Source organism: Desmodus rotundus, chromosome 10 (assembly GCF_022682495.2).
Source record: "Desmodus rotundus isolate HL8 chromosome 10, HLdesRot8A.1, whole genome shotgun sequence".
Lineage (NCBI taxonomy): Eukaryota > Metazoa > Chordata > Mammalia > Chiroptera > Phyllostomidae > Desmodus > Desmodus rotundus.
The window spans coordinates 3,270,033-3,287,732 of record NC_071396.1 but is presented as its reverse complement, the minus strand read 5'-3'; positions in this window follow the sequence as shown (position 1 = coordinate 3,287,732).

Below are 17,700 nucleotides of genomic sequence, written 5' to 3'. Positions count from 1 at the left end.
GGGAAATCTAGATGTGCCATGGGAACTACTGGTCCCGGGTGGAATGGCAGTCAAGGGTCCGAGGAAAATGGGTGTGGCTTCCAAACTGGACAGCAGAGGCAAGGAGGGATCAGAGTAGTCCTACCCAAGGCTTTGGCTGGTTTATCAGGGAGCTCCCAGGGATGACAGGGGCACTCTCTGCCTTGATTAAATTTCAAAGGGATGCTTCTAGACCCTTAAGGAAGACAGTCTTGGATTTGAAGATAAGCAAGAGCCCTTTTAAATATTTACACCTCAAAGGGACAAAGAAAAAAAAGAACAAGGTCTCTACTGTCATGCAGCTCAAAACACTGCAGTTCTGGGGGAGCTGCATGGACCATGGGGGTACACCGATGGCTATCCGTCTCGGTGTGTGTGTGAGCGCGCTCCGTGATGTTCACACGACAAAATCGCCTGCGGTCGAGTATCTCAGAATGTAGAGTAGTTGGTCCTAATAAAGGGAGAGCGGGGCCTGGGTGCAGGAGCCTGTCAAAACTTTGCTCTAGGTGAGGGAGACCCTGAAGCAGTCTCGGTCACTAGATGTGGTAATGAGATCCTCCAAAATAGATTTCCTCTTAATATTTAAAAAATATTAACTATTATTATACAATGTTTGCATAACAGCCTTTACAGTTTAGCTTAGGTCAGCTATTTATTTTAACCCCCCTTTCAAATGATGTCTCTGTAAGTTCATATGTTCATATCTACCACGTGTATTTATTTAAAAATACAACAATACTTTACTATTATTGTTAGTAAAAGCTTCAGTGACTCACTTAAAATATCTAAAAAATGTATTCTTACTTTGTGTTGACCCAATAAAATTCCACTTAGTATATAATAATAGTGCCAGTAAAACTCAAATTTTGTTCTTATTTTCTATATAGATCTTTAATTATGTCACATCTCTTCAACAATAAAAATGTGCTAATTTTTCTGCATGTTTGATTTACTTACCTTATTCTTCTTGAGTAAACTTCAGAATGTATATAAATTTTTAATTTACTGTTCTTTACTCTCAGTTTATTTGTACTTAACATCTGTTCATTTTTCAATTGAAAGTACTATGCTCCAATATATTGTGTGGATCTAACTTCCTTAGTTTTTCTTCTCAATTATGTATCTTTTTCGTTCTGCATTTAGTGATTTAATGTTTTACAGCATTAATATACAGATAAAGTTAGAAATTTCCTCATGTCCTTAACAGATGAGCTTACATAGATCAATATTCACGACATATGTAAAATGTTTGTTGCAGTAAATTGAACACACCATTCTAAAACTACAATAAAATTTTGAGTTCTTTGAAGAACAATATAATCAAATGCATTGTACTCTGTGACTCACTGGAGTTACTCAGCAATTCCTTTTGAAACTTTGTGGTCGTAGAAGTTCTATAGCCTAAAATTGCATTTGATTTTATTCGAGGTCCCTAAGCTGGTTTTTCAATCTTAAAATAAAGAAAAGAAAAATATGTTCAGTATTGTTAACCTCTATGATTGGTTTTATAGCATACTCTATAGTTAGAATATTCGTGTTATGTAGGTAACATTTCACTGATGTAAATGATTTAAAACTACATTGGCTTCTGTATCTAGGTGTTGAAAAATTACCAAGAATAACCCCAATTTTATGAGATCCAATACATTAAGGACCTGATTAACTAAGGTTAATTTCTAAATAATTATGACTGATCATTAAGAGTTTCTTGTTGAGAATGGCCTTGGCATTTCTGATTTTAATTAGGTAAAATAATTGACTTCAGGACTCTGATTTTCTTGTGTACAAAGTAGAGAGATTCAATGAGGAAAATGAATTAGCTTGGGCTCATGGTTAACGGCTCTATTCATAGCGGAGCTTTGATATTTGGCTATCTGAAGTCTGGTCCCTTTCACCTCGTTTTATACCTATTTGCCTTCTATTCACCCTGTTTGGGCTTTCTGCCTTAATCAATGCCCTTTGCTTGCCTTGTTTCTTTAATTTTTTTGGACTCCAAATGTTTTATTGAGCTACCCACTCTAACTGGACTTCCACACATGGCAAGTTCAATACTTAATACACAGCCCTCTGTTCGCTAATATGTATTCATCCATTTAAACAGTTCTGCTGTCATCAAGTAGGGTGGACTGGGCTAGAAGAGAGACTGGACAAAATAAGAAACTGAGGAAAATCACTTGCATAAGCCATTTGTTTTATTAAAATTGCACATGACTTTACTCTGAACATCAGAAAATAATTACTTCACGATTACTTTAAATTCAATATTTAATAAGAGTTACATTCAATTATCAAAAACTTGTTAATATGTACTCTGCTATACTGAGTAATTTGCAGGCATGGTTTAATTAATTCCTCACAAGTAACATTTAATAAGACCCCAAACCAGTGGCTTCACTGCCACCAGGCTGACTTTATTTGGAACCAAACCTATAAAGCCGATGCCCAGAAGCACCAGTAACTACAGAGACCTGGGTAGCAAATAAAAAGGGCCACCTATCAACTCTGATAGCCTCAAGTTGCTGACTTGGTTGGGGAACATAACTCACTGAGTGACTACCAGAAATTTGATTTATTAGGGACATAGAAGAAATGAGACAACAAGAAAGGGCTTGAATAAACTCTCCAAAAAATGCCTTAATATGACTAAAAACTGCCTGAACTTTAAGTACACTCCCTAACACACATACACATAATTCAAGAAGAAAACAAACTTTGTAATGGACTTTAGAATTATAGAATTATGGAAAAATATTATTGTTTTATGGCCTCAGATTTATATCTGAGCACATAATACTCAGAAAGCACATACAAATTTCCCTGACTTTACAGATGGACAGATAACATTTATTAAGGCTGATTGTCAAGCCCAATGTTCAAAACGGTCACAAACTTCAATATCTGAAAGATTATGTAAAATGCAGGGTGCACCTGAAATTTTCTAAACACAATCTCAAAAAAAGAAATAGAATGCAAAAGTCCTTAGAGAAAAAGAAAATGAGAAAGTGTTTTTTTGCTATATACATTGTATATGTTCTTGAGTATAAATAATTTGTGATTAATTTTTACAAGTAGGTCTGAAAGTTCTCTGAATCACATTGAGCTACAAGTCTTCAAACACTTGAAATTAAGTCATATGAATATGAATATACAATTTTTAATTGATATGAATATACAATTTAGTCAATATGAATATATAATTTTTAATTTTGTTTTCTCAGCCTTTCTAAATCTTTTCAGAAAAATTAGTAACTGAAGGTTCACATTCAGTTCTTTCACTTTGTTTTTCTCTCCATGATTAAAAAATGGACGGATTGAAATGCAAGACAACATTCTGTGACGAGACAAAATTTTGAAGACAAATCCAATCTATATCATTACAAAATAAATTATCTTGAGGAAGAAGAAATTGGTATAAAATTCATTATATCACAAAATAAAATCAAGACTGAAAATGTAAAACTGTAAATTGTTGATTTATATAATTCTTGAGAATAAATTGTGAACTTTATATTTCTTGGGGAATAATGTTATGGTTTTCCTGTAGGGTTGCCAGATAAAATACAGTCTGTCTAGTTAAATTTGAATTTCAGATACACAACAACTATCTTTTAGTAAAAATATGTCCCAAAAGTATTTGTAGGGCATACACATACACAAGAAAAAAATGTCCCTTATTTGAAATTCACATTTCACTGGGCACTTTGTATATTTATTCCCCGGAATGTGGCAACTCTGCATTCCCTGCCTAGTTCTGCAGGCTTATTTAGCCTTCACCAGCTCAGTCCTCGGCAGGCCCTTCGAGGAGCAGCAGGTACCTTGTCGTCCACCCTCAGCCACAGCCCCTCCCTGTCTGTGCTGCATACTCTTCCGAAGCTCGGTGCTACTTTGACTTCCTCTTTTTCCTGCTGTATCTATCTCAGCAACGGTGGACTGATTCTATCCAAGGCAAAGATCGAGGCTCTACCCTCAAACTGTATATCTGCATTTAACTCTTTTCCTTGGGATTTATTTAATCTGAATTAGTTGTCTTAAATTTTTAATGCTACATGTTTTTTGGTGTTCTAGAAGTGATTGTGGGTTCTACACACACACACACACACACACACACACACACCCCATTAATTTGGATGATGGCTACATTTGAATGGGAAGAATGAGAGAGAATTAATAGTGAATATACATTTAATTTCAGATTATGTTAAGTATTGTTGCATATTAAATGTTAATATGTTCCACAACTGAGTGAAGTATTTTACACATATAAGCTTAATAAATCCTGATTCAGCTTTGGGACGTCGATGTTATCCGTGTTTTAGAAAGGCGGGTCGGAGAAAGTAGACACATTGCCCAGGGGCACGTTCGTTAACTGGCTGCACACCTGAGACACATCATCTCCTTGTATGTCTCAGGTTTCATTTCTTCACACCATGCTGCACCCACCATAATCTTTATTTATTTATGAATAAAGGCATCTGGAAAATGAGAGCATTAATTATAATACATAAGGAATTTCAGTGTCCAAAATTTTAATTTAGACTTGAACAATCTGCTCTGATCTTATTAAAAACATGCATTTAGATTACTAACTAAACGAACTAACTGAATTCCCCAGTTAGTGTAATAATAGAAACTGCATGGTTGGAAACTATACTTAGGAACTCCTATGATTGAAAATATATGTCACATTAGGGGAAACGTAAAAATGAATCAATGGTAGCAAAGAGGCAGAGCTGCTTTTGGAGAAACCTTCCTATTAGAGACTTTGTTTCAACTGCATCATTACTGTAGTATTTACTACTCAAGAAGGATTTAATATCTTGGTGATACTAGCTCTCTTCTGGGAATGAGAAGTGGCGACACATCACACGAACTGGTTGTTAAATTTGGGAGGTAAAGGATTTTTGGATATGAAAGAAGCAGTGACCTCTTGTGAAGTCGAAGCTCTAGAAGTTTGGTTAGAGATTAGTAAACTAAAACCCTGTCCAATTTTTAACTTTCCCATTACTGGTATATCAATTGTGCCTTTCGTATTCATCTTTGTTAATCAAAAGAAGGTGTTAAAACTGGAAATCTTACAGCTACAGAGGAGGGAAAAATAAAAAACAAACAAACCTCCACTGTCTAACCATCAACAACTATGCTGGAGCCAAGAGAAGGCTGGCTCCTATCCCAGCTAAAATAAACGAAATTAAAGGAATTACAAGTCAGAGGCTACTGCGCACCAATGGGCTCGCCTGCAGTATCAATCACAGGAGAAAATACATAATTGCTCCTTCTGGGATGCAAAATTGTTCCAACCAATATGTTCCTGCTCTCAGAGATGCGCATTATGAAGGAAAGTTGAAGAGGTTAAGCTAGTTCTCATAGGAAATAGAGTGGTCGTCACTAATTGAAGTTTTAAACCCAGCAGGGATCGACAAAATCATCCAAGTGAGTGCCTTGTATGTGTGAAAGAGAGTGACAAGCAGGATGAAATGTTACCAGAATATTCTCTCAAGATTAACTGGTTTATAAACAAAGGGAAGCACAATATTTTGCCACCATATCCTTGATTTTACTAAATCTGCTTCTTAATTTCTATATCATGCCTGTTGTGTGGTGGGTCTGAAATCATTTACTGGTTTACCGTAGAGCGTGATTAGAGAATCACATGAAACAGTTTGGATGGAGTGAGCACCTGCGGGAGAGGCCACAAGTCACCTCGAACAAGCCATTCATTACAATTGGGCTTGACGGCCCAAGACTGTGAGTGTGTTGAATGCAGAACTGATGTAACATTATTTTTTTGAATCCCTATTACCACCCATGTTTCCTACACAGAAAATATCTGAATCAATGAATGGAATTTAAAAAGTCATGATAAATTTTATTTTTGAATGTAAAAATTATATTTGTCCAACAAATACTGAGTGTACACTTGTGTCAAACATTCAGTAGTGAGCAAAGGCAGGTCTTTTTGTTCAAGTTGCTTTGTAGTTCAGGGAGTGAGTGAGTCAAGAAAACTGATAATTTCAATGCATCGTGCGAGGCTCCAAGACAAGGCAGCTTCACCTGCTGTATGTGTGAACTCTTGCTGAGGACCTAACCAAGAGTTCAAGAGTTACTGGCTGGAAAAGTGCCCTTGACACAGTTTCCATGATCAGTAGGTGAAAATCAACCAAGTTACAAAATAACATTCTGGTTAGACAGGTGAGTAAATGCGTACACAAAAACATTTCTTTTGGGGGATTGGAAGATGGCGGCAACATAGGTGGGAGCAGAATTCACTTCCCCTCAGTGCCAGGGAAATACCTAGCTGATCTGAGGAGCAGAGCGAACAGCCAACAGTACTCCAGCATATACGAAGATTAGAGACCAAAGATAGAGGACACTGAAAGATCTGACGGTAAGAAGAGTGCTCAAGGACAATAAGGTCCCCGGGACCCGGGACCGCGCGGTACAAGGGCTGCAGAGGCGCCAGCCCTGGCGCAGGGGCTGCTGCAGGAGTCCTGAGAGAGGGCCAGGCTGCGCTGTGAGCAGCCAGGTGCTTGATTGGACCAGGGGGGCTTGAAAAGGAGGAATTTCTCAAAAAGAAAAAGAAAATAGAGACACTCAGGGGCTAGTTAGAGAACTCTCGGTGGTGGCCGAGGCCCCTGGCGCCCCTCCCCCCTCCGCCCCTGGACTGCGAACGGGGAACGCGGGATAAGCAGCACCGGCGCTCACCTGAGGTCCGGTTGCGCGCGGTAGCGCGCGCGCAGATTAGCGAACGGGGCCCGTACATGAAACCCCGGAGGGGCGCCCACACCTGAAACCTCCGAGATCTTTTGGAGCAGAGACTAGCTGCTCCACCCACAGACCCAAAACCTCGGAACCGAGGACCGCGTGATTCGGTCCCAGGGCGGCCCCGCCCACCCGAGAGTCTCAAGCCCCGGACAGCTGGATCGGGCCCCCAAGCGTAGAGCCTCTGGCTCGGCGGCGGGCTGCGCGCTCACCAAGCGTAGGGCCGGCTGGATGCGCACTTCCCAAGCACAAAGGGGCTGGCGAGAGACGTAACACCAAGGCGGCTGAACCAGCAGTTTGCGGCGCGCCAGCCTCCCTAGCCTGGGCGGCTCGATCGGTCGGCCGGCTGCGCGCTCAGAGCCCAAATAACGTCACAAACCCGAAGCGGCTGGATTCCCCTGCTGCGCGCGCACGCGTCCGGAGCCAAAGCGGCTGGAGCGGCCACTCGAGAGTCCCAAGAACAAAGCTGCTGGATTGGCTGATCAACGGCCTGATTGCCTGCCAGGGACCACACCTACAAAACAGTGAAGAGTGTGACCCAGGAAGGAAGAAAAGTGAAACCAATCCTTCCAACCACCGCCTCCCGTTGCACAGACAGGACAACAGCAGAAATAACCTGAACGGTTTAAAGCCAACAGAAGATTTTTTTTTTTTTCCCCTTCTTTTTTTTTTTTTTTTTTTTTTTTTCCCTTTTCCTTTCCCCCTGAACTCCTTCTTCCTCTCTCTCTCTTTTTTTTCTTTCATTCCTTCTTCCTCCCATCCTTTACCATTTTTATGTCTTCTTCCTCCCTTCTTTTATCTATTTCTATGTTTTAATTTTTGTTAAAATTCCTTCTTATCTTGCCTCCGATCTTTCTTTAATCCTTCTTCCCTCCTTCCTCCCTTTCCTCCTTTCCTATTTCCTTTTTCCCTCCTTCCCATCTTTGGTTTTTTTTTGTTTGTTTGTTTGTTTGTTTGTTTTTTCCTTTTCTTTCTCCCCCCCTTTCTATTTTTCCCACAGGTGCGACAACAAAACCTGGAGTGCTGAAAAGACTAGAGTTAGACCGTGTTAAACACATAAACGTCAGCTCAAGACCAGTGAGCACAGGAGAGTAAGGAGACAGCACCACCGAATCCCATTGGCATTCTACCATAGAAGTTCATATCATAAACCCAGGGATTCAGAACAAAGCAATTTAAGAAGCAGAGGCCAACAAGAAGAGCCTCACAAACAATGGGAAGACAAAGAAACAATTCCCAAATGAAAGGAAAGGAGGAAGTCTCAGAAAGAATACTAACCGAAAAAGAGGCAAGTCAACTATCAGATACTGAGTTCAAAGCAATGGTCATCAGGAAGCTCACTGAGCTCTCTGAGCTCAAAGAGAACTACCAGAAACTACAAGGAAACTACAATGAACTCACTGCAAACTATATCAACATGAAAAAGGAAATAGAAAATATCAACAAGAGCCAAGAGGAAATGAAGAATACAATTTCTGAATTGAAGAACACAGTAGAAGGAATTAAAAGCAGACTTGATGAAGCAGAGGATCGGATCAGCGAGCTGGAGGATAAAGTAGAAAAAAACACCCAGAAGGAACAAGAAAAGGAAAAGAGGCTCAGAAAGAATGAAGAGGCAATAAGGGAAATGCAGGACAACATGAAACGTAACAACATCCGTATAATAGGAATACCAGAAGGAGAAGAAGAAGAGCAAGGGATAGAAAACCTGTTTGAAAAAGTAATGATGGAAAATTTCCCTAATCTGAGGAGAGAAAAAGTCACCCAAATCCAGGAATCACAGAGAGTCCCAAACAAGAGGAACCCAAAGAGACCCACTGCAAGACACATCATAATTAAAATGGCAAATTTCCAAGACAAAGAGAGGATCTTAAAGGCAGCAAGGGAGAAAAAGGAAGTAACATACAAGGGAGCCCCAATAAGGTTAGCAACTGACTTCTCAATGGAAACGCTCCAAGCCAGAAGAGAATGGCAAAAAATATTCCAAGTAATGAGAACCAGAGGCCTCCAACCAAGACTACTTTACCCAGCAAGGCTCTCAATCAAGATAGAAGACCAAATAAAGAGCTTCCCAGACAAAAGAAGTCTAAAAGAATACAGCTCCACCAAACCAGCTCTGCAAGAGATGCTAAAGGGACTGCTTTAAGGAAAGGAAGGAAAAGAGAAAGACAGAGGAACACAGGTAGGAAATAATGGCAATGAATAACTACCTATCGATAATAACCTTAAATGTAAATGGATTAAATGCTCCAATCAAAAGACATAGAACAGCTGAATGGATAAGAAAACATGACCCACACATATGCTGCCTACAAGAAACCCATCTCAGGACAAAAGACTCACACAGACTGAAAGTGAAGGGCTGGAAACAAATTTTCCAAGCAAACGGACAGGAAAAAAAAGCAGGGGTAGCAATACTCATATCAGACAAAATAGACTTCCAAAGAAGGGCCATAAAGAGAGACCCAGAAGGTCACTTCATAATACTCAAAGGAAGAATCCACCAAGAAGACATAAACATTATAAATATATATGCACCCAACATAGGAGCACCCAAATACATAAAGAAAATCTTGGAGGATTTCAAGAAAGATATTGACAGCAACACAATTATAGTAGGGGATTTTAACACCCCACTATCAAAAATGGACAGGTCTTCCAAACAAAAGATTAACAAAGATATTGTGTCACTTAACAATACCCTAGAGGAAATGGACTTAACTGATATATACAGAGCTTTTCATCCCAAAGAAGCAAAATACACATTCTTTTCAAGTGTCCATGGATCTTTTTCAAAGATAGACCACATGATAGGACACAAAGCAACCCTCAACAAATTCAAGAAAATTGAAATCATATCAAGCATCTTCTCTGACCACAAGGGTCTGAAACTAGAAACCAACCCCAAGGGTAAAAACCCAAAACACTCAAAATCATGGAGACTGAATAGCATGCTATTAAACAATGAATGGGTCAAGAACGAGATTAGGGAAGAAATCAAAAACTTCCTGGAAACAAATGAAAACGAACTCACAACAACCCAAAACCTATGGGACACAGCTAAGGCAGTCCTGAGAGGGAAGTTCATAGCAATACAGGCCTACCTTAAGAAGTTAGAAACAGTTCACACAAACAACCTAACCCTACGCCTACAAGAACTGGAGGAACAACAACAAAGACAGCCCAGAGCAAGCAGAAGGAAGGAAATAACCAAGATCAGAGCAGAACTAAATGACATAGAGACTAAAAGCACAATTGTAAGGATCAATGAATCCAGAAGCTGGTTCTTTGAAAAGATAAACAAAATCGACAAGCCTTTAAGTAGGCTTATCAAGAAGAAAAGAGAGAGGATCCAAATAAACAGAATTAGAAATGAAAGTGGAGAGATTACAACTGATACCACAGAAATACAAAGGATCGTAAGAAATTACTATGAAGACCTATATGCTAAGAAATTTGAAAACCTAGATGAAATGGACACATTTCTAGAAAAATATAATCTTCCAAAACTGACTGAAGAAGAAGCAGAAAACCTGAACAGACCAATATCAGCAAAGGAAATTGAAGCAGTCATCAAGAAACTCCCATCACACAAAAGCCCTGGACCAGATGGTTTCACAGGAGATTTCTACAAAGCATTTAAGGAAGAACTAACCCCTATCCTTCACAGACTATTCGAAAAAATCCAAACTGATGGAAGACTCCCAAACTCTTTTTATGAAGCCAACATCATCCTAATCCCAAAACCAGATAAAGACACAACGAAGAAAGAAAACTTCAGGCCAATATCGCTGATGAACATAGACGCTAAAATTCTCAACAAAATATTAGCAAACCGCATCCAGCAATATATTAAAAAGATCATCCACCATGACCAAGTGGGATTCATCCCAGGGATGCAAGGATGGTACAATATTCGCAAATCAATAAACATAATACATCACATCAACAACAGCAAAGACAAAAATCACATGATCATATCAATAGATGCGGAAAAAGCATTCGATAAGATACAGCACCCATTTCTGATAAAAACACTCAGCCAAGTGGGAATAAAGGGAGCAGTCCTCAACATAATTAAGGCCATATATGAGAGACCTACAGCCAGCATCACATTCAATGGACAAAAACTTAGAGCTTTCCCACTAAGATCAGGAACAAGACAAGGATGCCCTCTCTCACCACTCCTATTCAACATAGTATTGGAAGTCCTAGCCACAGCAAGCAGACAAGAAAAAGCAATAAAAGGCATCCAAATTGGAAAGGAGGAAATGAAACTGTCACTGTTTGCAGACGACATGATAGTGTACATGGAAAACCCTATAGACTCCACTCAAAAACTACTCGACCTAATAAATGAATTTGGCAAAATAGCTGGATACAGAGTCAATACCCAGAAATCAAAGGCATTCCTGTACACCAACAACGAAACTGCAGAAACACAAATCAGGAAAAAAATCCCATTCGATATAGCAACAAGAAAAATAAAGTACCTAGGAATAAACCTAACCAAGGAGGTAAAAGACCTGTACTCAGAAAACTACACAACACTGAAGAAAGAAATTAAGGAAGATACAAACAAATGGAAGCATGTACCATGTTCATGGATTGGAAGAATTAACATCATCAAAATGGCCATACTACCCAAAGCAATTTATAGATTCAATGCAATCCCTATTAGAGTACCCATGACATATTTCACAGATATAGAACAAACATTACAGAAATTCATATGGAACCATAAACGACCTCGAATAGCAGCAGCAATTTTGAGAAAGAAGGACAAAGCAGGAGGTATCACAATACCTGATATCAAACTGTATTACAAGGCAACGGTAATCAAAACAGCCTGGTACTGGCATAAAAACAGGCTCATAGACCAATGGAACAGAATAGAGAGCCCAGAAATAAACTCAAATCTATACGATCAATTAATATTTGACAAAGGAGGCAGGAGCATAAAATGGAGCAAAACCAGTCTCTTCAACAGATGGTGTTGGGAGATCTGGACAGCTACGTGCAAAAAAATGAAACTCGATCACCAACTTACGCCATACACGAAAATAAACTCAAGATGGATAAAAGACTTAAATATAAGCCGTAACACCATAAAAGTCCTTGAAGAAAACATTGGCAGGAAAATCTCAGACATTCCACGCAGCAACATCCTCACAGACACATCCCCTAAAGCAAGGGACATAAAGGAAAGAATAAACAAATGGGACCTCATCAAAATAAAAAGCTTCTGCATGGCTAAAGAAAACAGCACCAAATTACAAAGAGAACCAACAATATGGGAAAGCATATTTGCCAATGATACCTCAGACAAGGGCCTGATCTCCAAAATATATAAAGAACTCACACGACTCCACTCCAGGAAGACAAACAACCCAATTAAAAAATGGGCAAAGGACTTGAACAGACACTTCTCCAAGGAAGACATACAGAAGGCCCAGAGACATATGAAAAGATGCTCAGCATCACTAGCCATCAGAGAGATGCAAATTAAAACCACAATGAGGTATCATCTCACACCAGTCAGAATGGCCAACATAAACAAATCCACAAACAAATGTTGGAGAGGATGCGGAGAAAAGGGAACCCTAGTGCACTGTTGGTGGGAATGCAGACTGGTGAGGCCAATGTGGAAAACAATATGGAATTTCCTCAGAAAACTAAAAATGGAACTGCCCTTTGACCCAGCAATTCCGCTGCTGGGATTATACCCTAAGAACACTGAAACACCAATCCAAAAGAATCTGTGCACCCCAATGTTCATAGCAGCACAATTTACAATAGCCAAATACTGGAAGCAACCGAAGTGCCCATCAGCAAACGAGTGGATCCAAAAACTATGGTATATTTACACAATGGAATTCTACGCAGCAGAGAGAAAGAAGGAGCTTATACCCTTTGCAACAGCATGGATGAAACTGGAGAGCATTATGCTAAGTGAAATAAGCCAGGAAGTGAGGGACAAATACCATATGATCTCACCTTTAACTGGAACATAAGCAATAGAAGGAAAAAGCAAACAAAATATAACCAGAGACATTGAAGTTAAGAACAATGTAACAATAGCAAGGGCGGGGGTGGGGGGTGGGGGCGGGGACAGTAGGTAGAGGGGATTACAGGAACTACTATAAAGGACACATGAACAAATCCAAGGGGGAGGGTGGAGAGGGGGGAGGGAAGTGGGTTCACCTGGGGTGGGGTGAAGGGATGGGGGAAAAGGCATACAACTGTAATTAAATAACAATAAATAAATTAAAAAAAAAAAAAAAAAAAAAAACATTTCTTTTGGAGAACCAAGATGGCGGCGTAGGTAGACACACTGCGCCTCCTCGCACAACCAGAATTGACAGAGAATCGAACAGCAAGGGGGACCAACACCAAGAAAATAGAAAATAACCATTCATCCAGACTGGTAGGAGGGGCGGAGACGGGCACCGGGGTGGAGAGGACTCGCGTGGCTGTGGCGGGACTAAGACTGGCGGAGTGTGGGACAAATGGCGCAGGCAGTCCGAGCACTAGCAGACCCTGCGGCCCCACATTTGCACAGATAAACCCAGAGGGGCGGACTCAGAGTGGCAGAGAGTGGGGCAGGCAGAGCAGTGGGTAGCACCCCGTGGCACCACATTCGCCCACAGATAAACCGGACAAACGGCTGGGAGCGAAGCAGACTGCGTAACCCAGGGCTCCAGCTCAGGGAAATAAAGCCTCAAACCTGATTGAAAACGCCCGTGGGGGTTGGGGCGGCAGCAGGAGAGATTCCCAGCCTCACAGGAGAGGTTGTTGGAGAGACCCACAGGGGCCTAGAGTGTGCACAGGCCCACTTACTCGGGAACCAGCACCAGAGTGGCCCAGTTTGATTGTGGGTAGCGGAGTGAAAGAGTGAAAGCCGGAGGAGAGTGTGGCGGGCGCCATTGCTCCCACTCGGCCCCTCCCCCTCGTACAGCAGCGCTGCGACCAGCGTTACCCCGCCCCGGTGAACACCTAAGGCTCCGCCCCTTAAAGTAACAGAAGCGCCAAGACAAACAAACAAAAAAAAATGGCCCAAATGACAGAACACTTCAAAGCTCCAGAAAAAATACAACTAAGCGACAAAGAGATAGCCAACCTATCGGATGCACAGTTCAAAGCACTGGTTATCAATATGCTCACAGACTTGGTTGAATCTATTCGAAAAACAGATGAAAAAATGAAGCCTATGCTAAGAGAAACAAAGGAAAATGTACAGGGAACCAATAGTGATGAGAAGGAAACTGGGACTCAAATCAATGGTGTGGACCAGAAGAAAGAAACAAGCATCCAACCAGAAAAGAATGAAGAAACAAGAACTTGGAAAAATGAGGAGAGGCTTAGGAACCTCCCGGACGCCTTGAAACGTTCCAACATCCGAATTATAGGGGTGCCAGAAGGAGAAGAGGAAGAACAAAAAATTGAAAACTTATTTGAACAAATAATGAAGGAGAACTTCCCCAATCTGACAAAGGAAATAGACTTTCAGGAAGTCCAGGAAGCTCAGAGAGTCCCAAAGAAGCTGGACCCAAGGAGGAACACACCAAGGCACATCATAATTACATTACCCAAGATTAAATGCAAGGACCTACATCCAAGATTACTGTATCCAGCAAAGCTATCACTTAGAATGGAAGGGAAGATAAAGTGCTTCTCAGATAAGGTCAAGTTAAAGAAGCTCATCATCACCAAGCCCTTATTATATGAAATGTTAAAGGGAGTTACCTAAGAAAAAGAAGATCAAAAATTGGAACAGTAAAAATGACAGCAAACTCACAGTTATTAATGGCCACACATAAAACAAAAATGAGAGCAAACTAGGCAAACAACTAGAACATGAGGGTTGTCATTAAGGGAGTGGGAGGGGGAGAGAGGGGGAAAGGTACAGAGAATAAGTAGCATAGATGATAGGTGGAAAATAGACAGGGGGAAGGTAAAAATAGTGTAGGAAATGTAGAAGCCAAAGAACTTATAAGTATGACCTATGGACATGAACTATAGGGGGGGAATGTTGGAGGGAGGAGGGTGGGCAGGATGGAGTGGAGTGGGGGTGGGAAATGGGACAACTGTAATAGCATAATCAATAAATATATTTAAAAAAAAAACATTTCTTTTTGGAAATTTATGAGTCTTTCTACACAGAAAATGACAACATATTTTCCTACTTCCTAAGTTCTGTGAAAATAAATAATATTAATTGACTAGGACCACCTTTCTCTATTGAATTTATAACAGTAAAAAGACATGGGACCGTAGTGAAGTCAGATCTAATTCAAGTTACAGGTTATTCATTGAATTAATAAAACAATAATTATGTCTAAGTAGAAAATACCCTGAGCTAACAGGAAGCCAAAGCCATTGCAAAGTATCCACATTTGTGCAAATAGAGCGCATGCAAGAAAGTGGGTTGCATAGTTGTTAATACATTTGTATCTGAGTGAACACATTGTTAGTGATCACAGAGGAATAAAAGAAAGAAGAGATCTTTCATAAGGTGATGATAAGAAATACAAACCGTGCTTTCTGGAAGGGAGGGGTGAGTTTTGTCTTAAAGGACATGAAGAGTTGAAATGTGGAAAAACTGGAAGAGAGCATCCAGGAAGAGGGAAGACAGAGGGAAGAGGTAAGGTGTTAGGCCTCAGCTGAGCTGTGGTTACACTACATAACAACAAAGTTCAGGTCACCTGGAGTGGAAGACAGAAGGTGGCTGACCTGAGCCCCTGACTGACCACACAGCCAACACAACAATAAACTTCTGTCATTGTGAAATCTTCAGAGGCAGCAGAATCAGGCATCCTCAAGAGACGGGGAAGGAAGATTGAAGCTGTAACTTCCCAGGAATCAAATGTTACTTCTTTAATATAAATGAGAGGATATTATTGCATTTTTCTAATAAAAACACAGAGATTTGAATGGCAGGAATGTAGTAAACGGAGTTGGGAATGGAAGCCAGAGGGTTAGTCCTTGAGAAAGTAATAACATAAAATTCTTTACAGCTTTGAATTTTCAGACACTGGATGAAGCACATTATCGATATTTTCTTGCTTAACCCTTTAAGGTAAATACAGTTATACCCATCCCATGGATGCATGTATCAGGCAATTTGACTTGCAATCCAGGCCAAATACTTCTGCTACTATTAAGTGTGACATTTTGGCCATATTATACACTTTATTTCAACCTATCCAATATTCCTTAGTGACAATAGTTAACCTAAAGGTGTTATAAGTTTAATATTAGGACCCATTATATATTATATTACTGCTAGAATGTTTCAAAAAGACATGGTATCTGTACAAAGGAAGACATTATTTTTGAGACTATTTAAAGTTATTTCAATGTTTTAATGCACAAATGTATAATGAAAAAGTCAGAATAGATTCTTGTTTTTTATCCCTGAAAAGTTTTAGTTTTATCAGTTCAATAAGAACATTGCAACTGATTCTGATTAAAGTAGTATTAAGAAATCAAATCTGTTAAAATATATATAACAGAATATTTTTGCAGCAAAACTTATATAACAAGCAGATGTCTTTAATGTCAAAGTCTACAAAGGAATTCAATTTAACCCGAACATATTTCACTGTGTTGGATTTTATATGTAAATAGTTGAAACCTAAAATGTGTTTTATCTTTACAGAATATTTCCTTGATGACTTAATTTGCAATAATCATAAAAAGACAATATATCTTTTGTTGAAAGATTTGGTAAGATAATATATTAATTTGGTAATAAGACAGTATGGCATTTAAAAAGTGAACTACTATTTGAATCAAATTAACTTTGGCTATACTTTCAGAGTTAAAGAAACATAAAAAACGATTGGAAATTTGGAGCACGCAATCTTGAGAGACTCCTGAAAATTTAGTGGAGACCAAATTTGTCCAGACCATGGCTGATACTGAATATTTTAGTAAGTTTTACTCTATAAGAGAGTGTTAGAGAAACAACCTATTCAAAATGAGCTCTGAAATTCACCATATTAGGGACAATTGATATTCAAGGAATTAAAAAGACACAATATTCGTGATAAATTTTTGCTATAAAATATTTTCACATGCAACAATAAGAGCCATGTGATTGTTAAGGCATAGAGGTAATAGAACAAGTTCTGATTATAAACAATTTTTTAATGCAAGAGAAAAGAGGCCATTTTCCTGAAGAATATAAGGTAAAATAGTAATTGCTTATTAAGTAGAGTCTCATACTTTGAAATTTTTTATTTTAATATTACTTCACTTAGCTGCTGATGCTTCCAGTGTAACCATAAAGGTACATTGCCTCCAAAACAGCATTGTCGAAGATTAAAGGTCCACAGTAATAATCCTAAGAAAAGGCGGGGGAGGGAGAGGGAGAACTATGATAGGCTTCCTTGACCAATGAGGGAGGTGTGCTTGGAAAGGGGTGGGGCTTAGAAAAGCCCATCAAAAACACTTCTCCATGTGAACTAAGGGCAGAGGACTTCGTTACATAATTTTCAAGGTGCCAGCCAGCACAGCAGATCTATCACTGCCTGTTGCGGGCCGTGGTGAAGAGGTCATGTGGTTGCCCTGCCTCTGCCTTCTGTCCAGGGAGGGATTGATGTGCTCAGAGGGGACCTGGTCCCAGAACCCTGGCATCTCCCTCAGTAGCCAGGTTCCACCTGCAGGGCACCAGGGACCAAAGGTATCTACAGGGAAGGGCTTTCACGTCCTTTAGCCACCAGCGTTTCCCAGTGAACTAGAGTGAAGCTGTCTTGGCAGCTAGTAAGCGCAGTGCACAGCGGTCAGAACACTTCTGTGAGTGGATGACAATGAAATCCTCATGCACAGAAGCATGACTGTATACAGTGTCACAGAGGAACTAATAATGTTTGCATTGGAAATTGGTCCCAAGACCTTTTGGATACAGTGTCACAGCCA